This window comes from Pteropus vampyrus, unplaced genomic scaffold (assembly GCF_000151845.1).
Source record: "Pteropus vampyrus isolate Shadow unplaced genomic scaffold, Pvam_2.0 Scaffold2, whole genome shotgun sequence".
Taxonomy (NCBI): Eukaryota; Metazoa; Chordata; class Mammalia; order Chiroptera; family Pteropodidae; genus Pteropus; species Pteropus vampyrus.
The window spans coordinates 30266256-30286881 of NW_011888783.1; the positions used below are offsets into that span (position 1 = coordinate 30266256).

The following is a 20626-nucleotide window of genomic DNA, read 5'->3' on the forward strand; positions in this document are numbered from 1 at the left end:
ATATGTGTGGTTTATTGCATACATTCAAGAGCTATAGATGGGGGCTGATTTTTGAGACTGAATTATTATACAAAGCTTCTAAGTTATATTGTTACATTTTGGGACCTCAAAATAAGAATACTATTGAACCAAGGAAGTATCGTAATGCCCAGTAATTATATTTTTGATATTAGTAGTGATAAAGTTAGAATTAAGAAATTTTTGTAAGTATTGAAGTTACTTTTTTTAGTGATTATTCAATATTATATCTTACAATGCAAATTATTCTCTAATACAATTAAAATTTGTTCATTAGTAAATTCATAGTTTTCTTGAAATTACCCAGGAATCTTTATTCATTAGGACATTTAAGTAAATAAAGTCATAAACTGTTTATTCATTTCTAAGAATTTCCTTAGGGGAGATTTGCTAAAAATTTCTTCCAAAGTTAAAAATAATATTGGCTAATGTAAATATAACAAGTCTTCCAGTCTGAAAGTTCTTTTTATTAAAAAAGGGTCATTTTAACCCTTTATTTATTATGTATTTTTAATAATGATTTGTTCTTCTGTATACTAATTATTAATTTTTCTACTGTTAATAATTATTCTATACACTAATGTTTATTATATGTACAATTAATTCTAGGTATTACAGATATAAAGACAAAATACAATGCATTCTCTGAATGTGGTGAAAAGATAAAAATGCAAACACACTTACTGATCGAAACAATTGTGGCTTTAATAAAGATATTTTAGAGATTAGTAGGAGCATAGAAAGACTACTAAATTAGAAGGGAGAAATTCATTCAAGTTCTTATAATCTTGGATAGTTGCATTGCTCTTTTCAAAACTCTTTAATTTAGATGCTATGTTTATAAAAACAAAGAAACAAAAACATAAACAGCTGCCGAGAAGTGACTATCGCAATTTTACAGGAATTAAAGACAAATAACTATATACACTAGTTTGTGAAAAGTGATCAATTGTTTTTACGTCTTGTAGATAAAGGCTGCATCATGCATCTTGCAAAAAATTTCAAGGAGAGTGTTACGAACCACACTTTCCTGCTCAAACAAAGGAGGCAATAGAAAAATAATATTCTATTTTAAAAATATTTTTAGAATTCATCAAAAATAAAATGGAAACCCAATATAGTAGAATCAAGAGTAACAGTTTTATAGTATTAGAAAATCTCAGAGATTAGGTAATTAGGTGCTTCTAACTTTTTATTGTGAGGTCAATCCAACCACTTTAAAAAAAAATGGTAAGAATACAAAGTAAATAAGAAAGAGCAGTGCTTTTATAAAGTGAGTTTTGATCTCTCTGAAGTCACCAAAATGCCCAACATTGGTGTCCTAGAGTTAGCTCTACTGGGTCATGAGACCCAGTTGTATGCATATCTTCCTAACTTCCCATTCAGCAGTATTTAAGTGGTAGATTGTAATAGGTTGAGGTAGGAGTATTACACTGCAGAAACTATAAAGGCTACAAATAAGGATCATTTTTTCTTTTCCAGAAATCCATTGTTAAACATCCACCAGTCTGCCAATGACTACTAACTATGGAATGCGAAGTCTCTGAGGAACACAATTGAAAAACATCAATCTTGTGCAATATCCTCATGTTACATTGAGCAGCTCAGAGAGATGAAATAGCATTCTCTGCTGATCAAAATATTGAGATAGCTTACAATGGATGTTAAAGATAGACTATGAGTGATGCTATTATTGTCTGAAAATTCATTTGCTGCAGACTTACCACCCATACCTTAGAATGTATGGGAGATAGGACCTTCAAAGAGGTGATTAGTTAAAATGAGGCCACTAGGGTAGGCCCTAAAATTCAATCTAACTGGTATTCTTTAAAGAGGAAATTTGGACACATAACAAGTCACTAGGAATGCATGCACACAGAGAAAAAATTATGTGAGGACAGAAGAAGAAGGTGACCATCTGCAAACTAAGGAGAGAAGCCTGTGTAGAAACCAAACCTGCCAACACCTTGATCTTGGACTCAAACTTCCAAAACTGTGAGATATAAATTTCTATGGTTTAAGTCACCCAGTATGTGGTATTTTGTTACGGCAACCCTAATAAACTAATTCAGATGTTCAGGATCTTTTCTCAGAAAGTTGGGCACAAAAGTAGACAGGCAGAGCAATCATGGAAGATTTTAGCATGGCTTTATCAAGTATGCTTCTGGTCATTGTTTCATCAATGACACTTTGTTTTAGAAATCTTGTTTTTCTTACATATATATATATATATCCAAACAGATGTGTATACTAAGCTTAATTTCTGCTTCTCTAGAAATCAGTATTTATTCTTAATTATTTTACTCTTCCTTAAAAAGTAGCAGACATTTTTTTGTACCTAGCTATTCTTGCATTAACTTTGGGTACATATTTTTGCTGTGATTTCAGAGCAGAGTGACCAAATTCTTGGTTTAGTAAATCATTTACCAGAAAAGTATGGACATGTTTAGAAATTCTTGTACTCGGATTGTAGGGATTTCATGTGTATCTTAAAAAGTGAAGTGTGTTTAATGTGTTTCTGATCACAAACCATAAGATTTTATTTGGCAAATATTGTCAATTACAGGTGAAAATTGTGTTATCACAAAATTCTAATTCTTGGATCTTCCATTATTAAAATCTTTTTCTTTTTATTCACAGCTAGATATTATTTACCTGTTTTTCTTACTCTCTACCTCTCCAACCACTGTGTTTTACAGCTTCCTGCACTTAACCGTCTTTCTTGTTTTCGAATTTCTTTGCAATGATGCTTCCTGACAGTAGAAAATAAACTGACCTCTGCTGTTTTTGATCTAACAGAACATACAGGAGTGTTTCAGCTCAACAGTAGAAGACGAACAGCCTTTCTCTGATTGTAAAACAGCTTAAGTATTTTCCACAGCAATAGCACTGGAATCCAGGGCAGCGAAATGGCAAGCCACTGTTATTTTTTTATGAATACAAGCAGTGTACTTGCAAAATCATAATATCACTAGAGATGATCTTTAATGAATTACATTTATCATATTTAATGTGTGGATTTCTAAAAGTTGGTGGTTTCAGGGCTCCTTTACAATATAGTATGCCATTTGACCTTCTTTGAAGTTCAGATTCTTGAGTTCTAAACATTTGATTTACAAATTTCAGTTTATAATGCATGTTTGTCATTCTGTATATATTTACTTCTGAGATTAAAAAATTCAGAGGAACAGGAATATCTAGCAACATATTTCTGGCTGTTAATATTGCTGATGATCTGTTTCATATTTTTGTAATGTACCATCATCAATATTTGAAAAGAACAACTATATTTAGCATAACAAGTTCTATAAGACTTTAACAATTTCTATGAAATTTTTCATTGTGAAATGTTCGATCAGAAGACATGTGCCCTTCCTGCTGGGTTTTTATCTAAGATGCTGGAATTTGAAACATCAAAACATATAAATGGTACATCAAAGTAAAAGAATATTAGAGAATAGCAATGCATTAGCTATTCTTTGACCTTGACTTGGTTTTTAATTTCTTGCTTTGTCATTAGGGTAAGCAACCAAACCTCTCTTTATATAGTTTCATTGGAAATAAAATAAAGGAGTCCTTTCCATTTTATAACTCTTAGACAAGTCCTGGATATTTAGGCAGACAGATGTTGCTAATATGGAATTGTTAAATTTAAAATTATTTCATATTTTTCTTGAATAAATGTATTTTTAAAAACTTCTTTACTTATCAGAATGAAGAAAAATACTGATATATTCATCTTCTAGAAAACAACTTTATTAGCAGTTTTTTTTCTCTCTACTTAAAGGTATAAATTTTACTTCAGAAATTTTTTAAAAATGTAATGAGTATTCTGAGTTGTAACATTAAGAATACTGTTTTGTTGTTAAATAGAGTTTTAGGCAAAAGTTGTATGATGTATATTAACATTTTTGAAAAACCTTAGCTAAAACAGACATTTGGATGAGAATGGAGTTCACAAATTGATGTAATGATAAAGTCTGTTGCACACTAAGTAAGCAATTCTGGGACTCTTCGAATGTAATATTTATAGAATGCCTTCTTTTGAGGAGTTCCAAATTCCTAATGTGATTTTACTAAATCCAGATGAAGTTGCATCATTTCATCCCAGGAATATGCTGTAAATGTGAAAAACCAAGGAGTTGAAATATTATATGTTGAAAATGCATGGCAGAGTCATAGACAGTTGCCAACCAACTAAATTGCCTTGTCTTTTGAATCTTTCTACTAAGAAATGGGCACCAACATCCTTGGAAGTGATATTATAATATTAAAGAATGGGGGAAAAAAGGAAGCAAACAAAAACAACCAAATCTTAATGAGTTTTTATTGTTTCCCTGCATAAAATAGCACTCTATTAATTGCAAATAAATAGAATAATCTCTACTTATTTGATAAAAATGTAATACTCTATAACTTAGTTTATAACCACACATTACTTACATTCCTATTTTTAAAATAGCAAATATTTAGCAAGGTATTAAAGAAAAACACTAAACATTTTGCTTCCCCCAAAGTGTCCACACTTCAGTAATGTGATAAGAAATTTTGAAAATCATAGAATTTATCTTTATGAATATCATATAGGCTTATAAAATTTAAGATTTTATTTTATTCAATTACTTTACTTTTACCTTTTAATTTTAGCTACAAAAGCAAATATATTCTTGTTGTTAAAATAAAATCAAAGAGATACATGTAGTACATCATAAAAGCCTCCTCACTAACCCTTCTATTTCTATTCTCAGAGATACCCACTATTAAACATTTGGTGTGTATTATGTCAGACATTCTTTCCTTATATAACCAAATATAGAACTTTATAATGGGATCATTCCATACATATTTTTCTGACTTGCTTTTTAAACATTTAACCATATTTAATGCATATCTTTTTAAGCCAGCACATAAAAAGAAGGGTTATCATATTTTTGCAAATGGTCTAACAACATTTTATTATAAGAATGTGTCATCATTTATTGAATTAATTACCTATAGGTGCATGTTTAGATTTTTCCAATTTTAATTCAATTTCTAAAGGAATAGTTGCAAAAGACGTGTTTTAAGTATAAGCCAGAATGTTGGTTATTTAACGAAAAACACTAATCTCTTAGGAAATTCTTACTGACTAAAGTCAAGATTTAAAAAATAGTAATCTAAATGTTATATTTTTACATCAATCAGCAACTGTGTAGGGTATTAGAAGGGGCTATAGATTTAGACTCAAAGAAACTTGAGTCCCTTTCAAATCCCGTCCCTTATTAATAATATGACTTTGGGCAAACTATCTCACTTCTCCAAAACTTGTTTTTCCATCTACAAAATGATAAATGTGAACTATGCAGTCTTTAAAATCTCTATAAACTTTAAGTGAAAGACTCTGTGTTGCTATTGTTAAAAAAAAAAAAAAAGAAAGGAAAAAGAAAAAAGAAAAAAGAAGAAATTCTGCACCCTTCACTAGCTAGGCGATGTGAGGATTCCAGAGAAAATCAAGCAGTCCCCCATCATCTTAGGTTGTTTTGTGGTAGGAAAGGCTAATGGAGGTTACGGAACATACATTGAGATCACCCAGGGTTTATATGCTTTTGCATGTGTGCATTTTAGCCATCTCTTGTTCTACAATCTATAGTATAGATATGTGTGAGAGAATTCAGACTTTATATTCCTCGGAGGGATGCTTTATACTCTGACACAACAGTTCAATTCCATTTTGTGTGGAAGAGTTTCTGATCTTTGGTCAGCCTTAGATTGGTCAAGTTCTTCTAGACCCTGCTTTGTCTGGGCAGATTCTTGGTCTTAGAATTGAATTAGGACAGGCTGTTTAGAGTTTAGTGTAACAAAGAGAGGCTTCTAGAGATTCTGTCCCTTAGCGGATACACTGAGTCGATGCAGGACACTTAAATAATCAGCTGTCAGCAGCTTAGGACTGATTCAAGGACCTAGGATTTGCTCTTGGTTTTTCTACTATTTTGCTAGATGATTTGTTATTGGCTCTGAGTAGTTTGATAAAGAACCGATGTCGATTCTCTAAAATAGTAACATGGGAATAATTGATTCTGATCATTCTGTTATCTAGTTTGAAATAAAAATAGGTTTCTTTTTGGAACTCTTTGGTCATATATCAAACACAGCCCTATGATCTCTGTGTTTGACATTAAGTGTCAGGCGTAAGGATTCTCTTCACAAGTGGGTAAAACACTTAGATGCGTGTTGCCACAAGGCATTACAGTTATTAACATATCATAATTTTTTTCATTAAGTCCAAAGTGACTACCTGCAATCAAGCTAGGATATGAACTAAAAGAAGTTCTCTTATAGTGATAGGTGGGCCACCTATTCTAATTAAACACCCAGTGCCCAGGACTATTCTTACTTATGCCCCAAATAGTGTGAGATTTTCTTTGCTTTATGTTACATTTCCCCCCAAAATGTACTTCAAAACCAATTTTCTTAATGGCGATTCATACATGGTGTTTTTAATAACGCCATTAATCACTCTGTTACTAATTGTTTTATTACCTTTCTCAAATTAGTAACTGTGAATACCCAACATTGTCAGATGTATAAGTGCTTCTCTCTCCTGGGCAGTGATGCTTACTTAGGAAAATACTTTCGCAGGATTCTTGCCCTTCTCCACAATTCCCACTGTCACCTGGGAGGAAGGCCAGCTCTAATTTCTAAAATAATTGCCATGGACATAGTGTATATATACAAGGAGCCCATGAAAACAGCTTCAGTGTTGATCTTCACATTAATCCTGTTTTTCTACTCTCAGAAGAAAAACTAGCATTATCCTTATATAAATAATTTATACAAAGCCGTTTGACAGGGGAGTGGGGTGGCACTGGTGGCTTATCTAAGAACTCTGATAGGTCAAATTACTTATTCTGGTAGGGGCTAGAAGATTTTGAATGATGTTCCTGAATTTGTTTTAATCATTTCCATAAGAAATATAAACCAGACCCAAATATCTTTTAAAATGTATAAACTTAGATAAAAAATTTAGATTTTATTATCAATAATCACATAAAAACCTCACGGGAATTCACTCTCTGTTAAAACTAAAAGGACTAAGAGTCATGTGTGTTTTAAATATTGTTTTTCACCTGAATGTGATTTCTTTAGTTCACCTTCTTTCTCTTTTTGGGGAGCTTAATTTAATACGAATCATCATAGAAAAACTGCAGCTGATTATAAAACAAATGCATCTTTTTTATTTGTGTATTGGGTTTGCTATGAAGTTTTATTTTATTAAAAAAATAATTGTTCACATTTTCATGTTGAATATTTTCAGATACCTTCATCCAGTTCTAACCAAAAAAGCTATATTAAAAAATTTTTTTAAACATCTTGATGTTAAGGCAGGCACCACGACCAATTCTGGGTCAGACAGAATGAATCCATTTTCTCAGCAAGATTTAAGACTTCATGCCCCCTGTTAAGACTCATGCTATGCACAGGGCTGGTACTGTTTATGACAGATGCAAATTGTATTCAACATCTTTTGTACTTAGAATTTTTAATATCAGACATGTATCCCGCAAATTCAATTCTTTCCTTTAAAGTCCGAAATTCTGGACACCTCATAAAGCAAAAAGCTTGCTGCCACCTTCAAGGAACTCAAACTATCTGATTTTTTTTTTATTTGCTGCTGCCATTAGATTGAAATGATTTTTCTTCAGTTTGCTCAAAGCCAGATTTAAAGTCAGGTCCCAGAGGTAACAGGAAAGTCGATCCCCTAAGCTACTCAGTCGTTGTTTGCTTTTTTTACATGTAATATCCTACTTCTAAGCCAGAGTATAATTTAAAATACAAAACACACTCTACATGAATATGTTCTTTAGAAATTTTGTAATCTGACATTTAATGGACGTTAACTAGGTGCCTTATATCATGTCGAGGAAAATGGATAAATTATAAATATCCTTTAATACAATTACTTAATAGCTTTTTGCATATTTTCAATGCTACACATTTCTTCACTTTTTTAGATCAATAGCACTCTGTGCTCTTTTTTAACATAGATCTGCCAGCTTTCTCATTTACAGCACACCTAAATAAGCCAAAAAGCATTCTAAACACTTCAGACAATATGAGCTTCTAATAACCACTCAAAGAGCTCTCGTTTGCAGGCACTTTCTGTTTGCTGGGTACCAGCAAAGGGTTACTTCAGCTCAGGCGCTGCAAGTACGAGCAACAGGAATCCATTGGCTTTAATTTGTCCATGTCTTTCATTTGATACTACCAGTATTAATAGCTTTGCAAGGAAATTCTGCAGTCATTAATCATAATAATTAATCAGATCCAATTATATTGCATATAAATGCGAACAAATTGCTGAAAAAATAATGATCTATCACCAACATGTCACAAGGAAAAAGAGACTAAAATAGTAATTAGAAGCAGGGATTTAGTTGTGTACAAGTGCCCTGCAACTGATTTTAACAGTATGATGGTCCTATGATGTAATTAGTTGAAATTCTAGCAGAATTTCTTAGCAGGCCATCTAATGACTGTGCAAGTGGAGAAAATAAGGTCCACTTTTCTATAAGATCATTTTGCATTTGCTTCTAACTTTGCACTTCTGAATAAAGGAGATCTGCTGCGCTTCATGTCCTAGTACTGGGAACTAAATGGTTCCTACATGTGTTTTCTGAATTTTAAAGGGAGACTGTTAATTGAAGGTTCCCAAAGTTAGGAATTAAGATATTCTGCATGCCATTTTTTTTCTTTTTACTCTTGTAGTCATAAAAATGTGTAACATATAATTCAAAATGAAATGTTTTGGTTATAGTAAGTTAACACACTGCAAGTAGCATGCATGTTAGCTATTTTCACCTTTTTTTTTTTTTTTTCTTTAACTGAACTGAAAACATTTCAGAAAATAGAATTATTCTGTTTTCACTTCAGTTAGCACTCTCCAGAGCACTGGCAGATTTTATCAGAAACCATTTTTAAAAATGAATATGTGTGTGATTGGATAACTTATTCTTAACAAATTCTTAAACCTGACCAAAGTGAATTGTTCGATGCAAGTTATTCTATGAAATAATTTTAATATGTCTTTATTTTCTTTTATTTCACTTTTGTCTCACAGGATAGAGCTTCTAACATATATTTTCAATTTAAAATTTGTGTTATACACAAGCATAATTAGCATTAGTTTGTTGTGTAACAAAATATGTATTGTAAAATCTTTCAATGTTTTCTTGCTCAACTCACAGATTAACACATGAAATGGTTAACTAAAGATTGATGAGCAGTTTTTATGATAGGTTTGCAGCTTGAAAATAAATGTTAGGTTCATCATAGTTTTCAATAGTAAGCACTGCACTTTACCGTCTTTGATCTCAGTGTTGTGACTACTACAAAGAAATAAAACCTTATCTTACCTTTTCCAGCATCTACAGCAGAAGACCTCAATAATGCATAAGAACATCTGGAAGTACGGTAATTTCAGCTATCAGAGATAAGAATTGACACAGAACAGGTAAACCCTACAAAGTCATCATGTTGAAATGAACTGATTAAGGTTTAGTAACATAAAACATCATGTATAGCGTTTCCATGCTTGCTACATCTTGCTATTTTATATTAAAAAAAGAATGTCAATTATATATATTTAATAGGTTGATTAGCTGGTAGCAATATTATATTTTACATAAAGAGACAGAAATGTCTGCAGATCTATTGCCATACACATCTATTTAGAGTTAACAGTGAGTTCATAGAAAATACATGGGCATAGTAAACAGGGTTTTGAAATGACAATTTTTTACTGGTTGCAAGTGCTAATTGCTAGTTTCTCAAGGGTATAGAATTAATCACCTGCTAGATTTACAGTCTCTAGGTTGAGACCTGAGGATGGAGGCAATAAGAAAAGCTCTTGAGGGACATATCATATGGTGAGTCTAAATATCAGTCTCTATGCATATGTAAATTGGTAACAAAGTTTTTTCAAAGCTCAAGTATGCTAATTTCAAACAGGCAAGACTAAAGCTAGCTTTTAGCAGCTGTTTAACGTCTGCCTGTGGGTGGTAGAGAGAGCTTAAAATACAAGCAAACAGTGGTGCATAAGTAATTAAGCAACATTTTGCTGGGCATAAATAATTCTGTTTATATTGCTCTTTTGAAGAGTATAGAATACAAAATAACAGATCAAGTGCACCTTTGGTCACTAGAGGTTAACTGTTTTTCCTCTTTACCTTTTCTTTGGTTTTACAATTTAAGGGAAATAAATAACAAAGTCAGCTACACGATCTTTTATAACTTTTTAGAAGATAAAAATATTTAAGGAGAAAAAAACCCTATTACAGAATCATTGCACTTATAGTTCAGCTATATTGTTTTTAGTGTATTACTCCAATAATTTCTCAGAAGAAAATGTGATATCTAATTGCAGATTTATTTTTTAACATTTTATATTTTAAGATTATGAAAAAATAAAGTTTGAGTTGTTTGTTAAAATGGAAATAAATCAAACTTTTTCAAAGTCTGAAAAAAATGTCCTCAATTTCTCAGGACCAATTTTAATTATCTCATGCATTAAAAATAAATAAGAGAAATAAATAAATGATTCAATTAGAGGTAGTTGCCTAAAATTAAGGAATGCTTAAATCATTGTACCGCATGTAAAATAATCACCTAATTTAAACAGCTCTTGTTAAGCCAGAAGTGTCTAAAATCAAAAGGAAAACAGGTATAAAAAAAATTGTATTTGATTCAATAAAAACCTTGAAATTGACCAGAAGGAAGATTAAAGATTTAACATGATTTAGAAATACCTAGTCTGGAAAAAGGGATTATAGATACTAACTGTGAAAGAGTCAAGGGTTTAAACTTTGTTTGCGTTAAATATTCATGGTTTAAGGAGTTAATGGTAAAAGGAAGTACTCAGTTGGGTATCAAATATTATAAAGGGCTTTATAACACATAAGAATGCTAGGAAGGCAGGAGTAGTTATTTATGCACAAGATTGCTATTTCCCTTTGCACTGAAAAAATAGGTAAATGAAACAAAACTCATTTTATCCATCCTTAACATTCTAAGAAAATATGAAAAATCTAGTGAAATAAAAAACACCTTGTTTTTCTCCCTGACCTTTCTATATTTTCTAATTTTGCATATTTTAGCTTGTTATGAGGCTGGGTTTTAAAACCACATGGCCTGAGCAGAAGAGTGGGTTGCGGGTATAGGTTTGCTATTCAGTCAAGATGGATCAATGGTCTTTTACTATGAAAAATGCTAATACTTTATCCTTTGTTCTTCCTCTTCCTCTCCTACAAGATGTGGACGTTAACACCAGTTCCAGTCTTCCTAACAAAACAAAAAGATGAAATTCATTTCAATGATGGGAAAACAACCATTTTGGGCGGTCAGTATTCTAAAGTTTCTCAGGCTCATGGAACATCTCACTTAGGTTTACTTTGAGTAGTTCACTCTCTATGTGCCAATAGACCTTGACTATATTTAGGTAAGAACTTGCATATGTTATTAGGCTAACTTAAGTCTTGGCCATGTATGGTTAGGTAAAAGCTTTACAAATTGTAGGAGATTTGAAATGTTCTGCTCGGTTGTGCTATTTTTTTTTTTTCCTTGAATTTTAAGTTTCTGTGTGCTGCTTGTACTTTGAACTTGGATATGCTCTTAAGTATTTGTTCCACCAAAAATAGACAGTTACTAGAAAAAGAAAAGTAACATTGGAAGTGGAATCATTTTAGTTTGGGTTGCCATAGATATACCACAAAACCCTTGTTCAATACCTTCTAACTCATTTGTCAGTGGAAGATGATGGTTTACATACTTTATTGTCATTTGTAAGTAAAAATGTTGTTTATTTCTCTTATTTCTCTTATTATCTGTGGAGGTATGAAGGCAGGCAAGCTTAGACTTCAGGTGATCAGTTTAATTTAATTTTTACTTAGAGAATACTATAATTTTGTTCAGAATGTTCAGTCTAATTGATATAGTCTTCAAAGTAGTGATGAATTACCATCAATTCACCTTGTTTCACTGACTGCAAGTTATGTAGAAACAGTATATAGCTGACTAAAAGAGATGAGAAATAGAGGTCCAAGTAGGAAAAAAATCTGAAATGCAAATATGTATTCCAGAGCTTGAATCCAGCACTACACAGGCAGGATCAGGCAGATATAATGTGTATAGATAACCAATGTCAGATAATTACCACGAACTTTATGGGACCAGGAAAATCCAGAGGGGAATTCTAAACCCAGGATAGAGGTTGCTTTTTCTCTACAAAGTTTGATACTTTCTGTAGTACATGAACACACACACACACACACACACACACACACACACACACACACACACAATGAGTCAGAGAGGGGCAGAGATTTTTTAATCTCTGCAGATGTATTTTCGCCAAAGGAGATTAAACAGAAATTTCTCTTATGAATAAAAGGCATGATCTCTGAAATGTCTATAAACCACCCAGTTTGTGCTCATTGATTCGTTTTATCACAAGAAGTGCAGATTTACTTATTTATTCATCCATTTACTCAACCTTTGACTTTATTTAACTATTGTGCATGGGCACTGGAAGTTACTGCTGATATAAAGACCTATAGAATACACTAAAATATTAGGGTCAAAAAATGTGGAATTACTGAAAAGTCAAATTTGTATATTGCTTATCACTATATCTATCTCTGACTTTTTGAGTCAGCATTATGATGGCTATTAAGAGATGGAATTCTCTGTTAATGTGAATATCTGTGAATATAGAAAATCTGATTGTAAGCTTTTCATTTTCAGCCAGTTGATAAAATTCTGACTAGTCACCATGCCATGCACTTTGAAAATGATTTCATGGATATATGCTAGTATAGATTGCCTATTGCTCTGTTTATTATTCACTATATATATATATAAACAAAACATATATTAAAAAAAACAAGACACTATACCATCTTTTCAACCAATCCAAATCAACAACTACATAAAAGGTAGGATCTTAGGAAGGAAAGGTTAGACTTTACTGTCAAAGATCCAGAGACCTGCGGGTTGTACAGGATACCTCAAACCCAGAATCACTTCATCTATATTCTCTTTCCTTTGGTATCAGTCTGGTATGGGCACAGACACTATACACTGTTGAGATTTGTTTTGCATTCTGAACTGGAATTCTTTAAAGCATTGTCAAATCTGTTGACTACAGTTCATGCTCAGGGAAAAATCTAGATAGAACCATTTCAGTATTTGGATTTTTCATTTTGCTTTTTTTCGTAGCTTTCATGAAATGATTGTACGATATTGAGATCAACTGCAGCTGAGAAACTTTTCTCATTATATTTACTAATTTATATAGCAGCCAAAAGGTAAAAGGGAAATAAAACAAAAACATATTTGGTAATTTCAAGAATTTAAAAACTAGCCCTGAGGGAAAATGCATCACTTTTTATTTTGTATCACTGCTGTGTTTAAGAAACCTAAAAAAAGGGAATTTCATATTCTCATATTTTGACAAGTACTTTACATTTGCTTGAATAAATATTTTACTATGAAAGGAATATGATTAAAAAGGAAAGAACTATTAACTTCTCAGGAACATGAAAGCAGTAAAAGTACACATTCCATAAACCAAGGGATGCAGTGGCATTCAGTTAAGTTCAACCAATCCTGGAAAGATATTTTCTTTTTCTTTCTTATTTTTAAGCGCAGCAAACCCTACACTTGAAGAAAAGGAAGGTGTGCTGCAAGTATCATATTAATGTTGCAGAACTTAGTTCTTTTCTGAAGAGTTTCCATGTCCCAAGAGCATAAAGACAATAGTACACTATATGGAGAGCCAATAAATCAATTAGCTTTAACAGCCAGAGTTTAGGAAATGCATCTATTCTGTTTGATGAAAACACACCTTTTTCTTGTAACCATACTTCATACTGTTAAGGTCAATTTTTCACATGAAAATTATATTTAGCGGCTGAAAAAAATCACTCATAAATTTTGTAAAACAAAAAAGAAGCACTTACTAATGTAGAACAAGTTTGTTTTATTTGTAATTATCTATCTTTAAAGTAATTGAGATTCTAAACAGCAGCTAATAGCCTCACTGTCTCAAATTACTACTGCCTGTAACTTTACCTTGCCAAATATCAAAGAGCTTTTCAATTGTAACTCTACTACTAAAACCTAGGTCATTTTCTAGCAATTAATTGGAAGAGGTGATTAATAGCTTAATAATGGGTTGTTCTGTGTTTAAAAAGTGCAGGGGACGTGCAAAGGAAAGGAATATATAATTTTGTATCCCTGAAACATAACCTAATTGAAAAATCAGCAGTTGGTCTTATTTACTTTAGGCTTGTACTTCCAAACCCTCTTTTGATCTACTTTGAGAAAATGTGTAAATCTGGAGAGTATTTTTTAATTAACTCCTTGAACGTTGAACACGCTATGAATTTAAGGAGCACAAGCTATTCCGTAGCACCTGCTGTGCTGCAGTCGACTTCACAGGAATTTGAGGGCAATGTGTGTCAAGTATCTACCTGGATAGGCAGAAAGTAACGTCCATTTGGCAAGTCAGGGATTTATATAGCACACACACTTACAGCATAGGGCCACCCATGGATTCGTATGACACCATAGAGCCATCTATGGATTCATATGTCACATTCACTTATAGCATTACTTTATGACTGTTGTGTCTGGGAGCTTATGCGCACTTTTAACATTATTTCCTGTTACATTCATCACAGACTTGTGACTGTAAAATCTACCTGCAGCTGATCATGATATCTTTCCAGAAACATCTAAGGAGACAGCCAATGCAATTTAGTCAGTTTATTAAGCTGAACATGCTGTGTTTTGAGACTAAGTCTCAAAGAAATGGCGAGTTGACTAGATGGAGCGAAGGTCATTGAGTAAAGAGTTCTCATGATTAAGGCAAAAGAAGGGATTAGCAAACTGAAAGGGATCAGGACTCTGTCCAGCTCAGGACAACATCAGAGTGTTCTACTGCAAGATGTCTTCTTAGATATAGGACTCATCAATATTTTCCCATTGTTTACTATAATTGCTACATATGCTTATGGGATTCTTTCTTAGGTTGCTAGAAAAACATAGAGAATAAGGCTCTCAGTTTTCCATAATTTCTTTATAATGTACATTCCTGCTTCTCATTTTAGTCCCATTGTATCCCAGTTGAAGTTAGTAATACTGCGTTGTTTATTCCCCATTCTATTTACACGACTTAACATTTGAGGAAATCAGTACTTCACTATCTGGCACTCTTTTCATGAGATCCGACATAAAATGTAAAAGAAAGAACATATTAAATAAAGGAAGCCTGGAAATGAGTTCAACTTCTTCAGCTCTTACAAAGCCAGGCACAATTCTTGAAGCCCAATTTATTCTTCCAAGGTTAAGGGCTCAATTGGTTATAGAACTTTTTCTTTGATCTCTTTGCACATTTATTGGAGAAAATATGGGGATAAATGAAGGTACAATTTTTTTAAAAAAGAGACTGGCTTTCTCACTACTAAAAAACACATGTCAAATTTAAGCAGATGTAGTGATGAAGATGGAGCAGCATGTTAGTGATGGGGAAAGCCAGTCAGTTAAAAACAAAGACAAGAATAACTTTATTAGTTATGTGTTCCCAGAAGTCAAAGGCTAGTGAAGGTCTGAATAAACAGAAAATATTTCAGTTGCAAGAGGGCTGACCTGTACCTTAGAACTTTCTGCTGGGCAGGTAGCCTGAAGTCTTCATTATCTTCCAGCTCAAAGTAGAGAGCTCTGCTTCCAAGATATGGTAAAGGCAGACCAACACAGTCAAGGTAGTATTTTTCTTGCATAGTTCTTTGTAGCTTTCTTCATGATAATAGATTTTTATGTTCGATTTGCTTACTTTTCGTTGTATCCACAGCTAAATTTCCCCCGAACCTTCAAATTCTTAGTTCAATTTTCTGTGCATTCAAATTTTGAATCTCTCAATATTTTTTTCTGGTATCCTCCTTTAGGAAGGGTCCCTTCTTGTCTCAATTCTAGTTTAATTGTTTTCAAGTTAGGTCTGCTAAAAAATTGTCTCAAACGTGTCTTCTGAAATTTCGTTTCTCTCTTGTTTAACTTTCTTAGTTTGAAGAAATAATCTTCTATTAAGCTTTCTGAGAAAGAGTTCTTGGAAGTTTAGTTCTCAGAGCCTATGTCTGAAATGCCCATACCTTTCCCTTATTTGTCCTGTTTGCTAGCTCCCAGTGCTTTTTTAATAAGTCTGAAATACCTCTGATTCTTAAACTCTTGTATTAAAGGAGTGAGTTTTGTTTTTCTCTCCAGAAGGGATTATAATCTAATTTTAATATATGACATTACAAAATTTCATAGTTTTGTTCTTTGGTGGGTCTTTTTTATTCTTCCTACTGGGCACATGTCTACAAATATATATCTTTCAGTGCTGAGAAGATTATACACACACATATATATATATATATATATATCACATATGTGTATAAGGTCATATATGTATATATATAAATATATATATATATTTCTTAATAACTTCTTCTCTATCATTTTGTATTCTACTTGTCAGATGTTAGAGTTTCTGAACTGGTCCTCTAATTATCTTAACTTTTCTCATTCATTTTACCATATTTTTGTTTACTCTGATGGTTCCTTAAACTTATCTTCCAAATCTTATACTCATTCTTAAATTTTGTTTTTATATTTTATAATTTCCATGGTTCATTTCTTATTCTCTGATTTAAAAAGAATAGCATTCTATATGTTTTAAGAATGCAGTCTTATGTATTATTTTCTGAGTATTCTAATGAATTTTCCCTCACAATTTTCTTTTTCATCAACATTATCTCTATTTCTATTTTTATTTCCTATTTATTTTTGCTGCTTTCTTTTTTTTCAAGATTTTTCATTCACATTTTCTTGAAAATATCTGATGATTTTTGGCTATACTAATTGGAAGCTTGCTGTGCACAGGAAAGACTGTTGACTGGCTGACTTTACCAGGGTGTCAGCCTGCTCGCCAGCTTGCTTGTTCGCAGGGCTTGTGGGGTGGGTGGTAGAAGCCTAGCCACAGGTACTGAGAGTGGTGTGGGAAGAGGATGAGAGGTCTCAGTCTTAATTACGTAGACTCTTATTTAGTCCCTTGTTTACAGGGTCGTGACTTTACCCCATCATCTATGCTTGGTGTCCCGGAATAAAAGATTTGTTTTGTTTTGTTTTTGTTTTCATTGTTTTCCTCCAGAAATTAAAATTTTCAGAATTGCAGGGATAAAAAAAAAAATACAGTGCTTGACTGTCCAGCTAGAGACTAGGTTACCTTTCATTAAAACTGCTTTTTTTTTGGTCAGACACTTATTCCTGTGTAAGTGTCCTCATTTAGCATGTTTTATGTTTCTTGTAATATTGATAAATTTGTAATACCTTGTTTTATTTGACAAGTGGACAAGGGAAGGATCCTTATTATTTTTTTAAATGAATTTCAGAGTAGCCTAGGCACTATAGTGATGTAATTTTCCTTGAATTTTTACAATTATATTAGTTAAGAATTATCATCTCTCTTTTTCAGATTAAGTAATTAAGACTTAGAGAAATGTCTTAAGTTTCATGAGGTTTTGTAATAAATAAAGGGCAGAATCAGTATTTGTACGCAAGTTTCGTAGATTTTTTTAACAGCATATTATGATGCTTCCATAAAAAAAAGAGAGAGAGAGAGAGAGAGAGAGAGAGAGAGATTTTTAAATTGGTTTCAAAGCTGATTCTAGCAGGAAAGGATTTCATGGGCTGTAGAGCTAGCTGAACTAAGAATCATAATGACTTTCTCTTAGCAAGGTAACCTTTTGCCCTGCCTTTACTCCAAAACCACAATTTTACCACCATTCTCCCTAGTAAAATTTGTTTTGAAAATTTGACTTATAGTAGAGTATAAATTATTGAAAAAAAAAAAAACCACCCTAAAAATTGCCTTCCCTAGGGGCATTTGGATCTAAATTAAAACAAGATATTTGATGAAGCTCAGATGTTCTTCCTGAGAAAAAGGAGACATATTTTGGGCATAAATAAATTCCTGAAATAGTTATGTAAATAGATTTCTATGCTGCCTAACTACAAGACAAATTTTCAATCTTGAGAAAAAAAAAGAAGCTATGTGGCTTTGTTAGCTAACATTCTTTCATAGTAGAGAGAGAAAGATCTGCTTGAGATGGTATTTTAGGCCAGCTCTTAAGATTTAGCAGTCAGGGTTGGACCTGAGACATGCAAAATACTTTATCTAAAGTAACTAAGAATGGGAAAAATGAGAATATGATGAAAAGTCAAGTAGAAACTGTAAATAGATTAGATAGGAGAGAACACATATTCACAGGTTGAGATAAGTTTATAGAAAGTCTTATATTGAAACTTATTATACAGGCAATAGAATGTTAATGGTAATTTTTTTTTTGTTTTCAATTACAGTTGACATTCAATATTATTGTATATTAGTTTCAGGTGTACAGCACAGTGGTTAGACATTTATATAATTTGTGAAGTGAACCACCCAATTAGTTTAGTACCCACCTGGCACTACACAGTTATTACAATATTATTGACTATATTCTCTGTGCTATACTTCAAATCCCTGTGACTATTTTGTAACTATCAATTTGTACCTCTTCTTTTGTTCTTTTCTTTTTTTTTCACCCAGCCCCCTAACTCTCCTCCCATGTGGCAATCACCAGTTTGTTCTCTGTACCATAACTTTTTTATCCAGTTGTCTATTGATGGGCACTTAGGTTGCTTCCATATCTTGGCTGTTGTAAATAATGCTGCAGTGAACATTAAGGTGTATATATATATTTTGAATTAGTGCTTTGGATTTCTTCCAATCAATACCCAGAAGTGGAATTGCTGGGTCATAAGGTAGTTTTGTTGAGGAACCTCCAAACTGTTTCCATAGTGGCTATAGCAATTTGCAATCCCATCAACAATGCATAAGGGTTCCCTTTTTCCACATTCTTACCAACACTTGTTATTTTTGATTTATCAATTTTTGATTTATTTTTGATTTATTCTGACAGGTGTGAGGTGATATCTCATTGTGGTTTTAATTTGAATTTTTCTGATGATTAGTGACTTTGAGCATCTTTTCATATGTCTATTGTCCATCTGTATGTCCTCTTTGGAGAAACACCTGTTCAGATCCTCTGCCTGTTTTTTAACTGGAATGTTTGTTTTTGCGGATGACACGATACTGTATATAGCAACCCAAAAGATTCCTCCCAAAAACTGTTAGAATTGATCATGAATTCAGTAAAGTAGGAGGGTACAAAATTAATATTCAGAAATTGGTTGCATTTTTATACATCAATAATGAATTATCAGAAAGAGAAATTAAGAAAACAATCCTATTTACAATTGCATCAAAAAATTAGGAATAAGTTTAACCAAGGAGGTAAAATATCTGTACTTGGAAAATTATAAGTCATGGAAGAAAGAAATTGAAGAAGTCATAAATAAATGAAGCTTATACTGTGCTCGTGGATAGGAAGAATTAACATCGTTAAAATGTCCATATTACTCAAAGCAATTTATAGATACAATGTAATCTTTATCAAAATACTAATGGCATTTTTCACAGAACTAGAACAAATAATTCCAAAATTTATATGGAATCATAAAAGACCCATAGCCATGGCAATCTTGAAAAAGAAGAACAAAGTTAGAGGTATTATGCTACCTGATGCCAAACTATACTACAAGACTATAGTAATCAGAAAAAACACAGTACTAGCATAAAAATGGAACAGAAGAGAAAGCCCAGAAATAAACCTATGCCTTTGGGTTTAATCTATGACAAAAGAGACATGATTACACAATATTAATAGTAATTTCTGCACTTAAAAATCACAGAGCTAGACGAGTGCTTAAAGATATTTAATCTAGTAGAAATACCTTTCTTATAATCTATATTTAAATAGATTAATTTGTTAACAAGAATATGAATAGAATTAAATGAACAATCAACTCTAGAGTCACTATAGATAAGATGGCTATAATTTATTATCCAACTTGAATCACTTGTAAGAGTCAAAGCGGGTGTGGGAGCAAAAATCAAATAAACAGAAACTCTCCCAAGTCCTTTGGAATATATAGTTATCCTTCTTTGCGTGAAGTTATAGAAAAGATGTAGGATACAGTATATAAAAACATGTCTGAATATTTTCAGAAAAATGAAAAAGGGAAGAATAATGAGCCATTACAATAACATCTTTGGTTTATCATTTCATATTCTGGTGTAGATCTTTCTAGTTTTAAAGATCTTACTTACCACAAATAAATGAGAGTGTGCTCTTGTGAATTCACATATTCAGGGATATTAAATTGCAATATTTTTGAAGATTTAAATTTTTTGTTTTATTTTTGTGAGAAAAATATATAAAATAACTTTTTAATAATCAGGGCAAATAATAGGCCTTGAGTTTATTGTCTTGTGTGTCTAAGTGCTCAAAATATATGTTGAATAATCATTTAGTAATGTGGAATATCATAAAAACTGTGAGATGCAAATGCAATCTTTTGTTTGAAGAATCATTTAGGCTTTGGACACATAAATTGTGTTTAAAATATTTCTCTCTTTTATTTGAGGAGGGCC

At 32.2% G+C, this 20626-nt stretch overlaps 1 long non-coding RNA gene across 2 annotated transcripts in view; it reads left to right on the forward strand.

Annotated features, from left to right (window-relative positions):
* The first annotated feature begins 1629 nt into the window (after positions 1-1629).
* Positions 1630-20626, forward strand: part of LOC111739019 — a 134634-nt gene continuing 115637 nt past the window's right edge. For both annotated transcript variants that reach the window (XR_002780060.1, XR_002780059.1), the window contains exons 1-2: positions 1630-2013; positions 9420-9508. This is a non-coding gene — a long non-coding RNA (uncharacterized LOC111739019). The remainder of the gene's footprint in view (positions 2014-9419; positions 9509-20626) is intronic.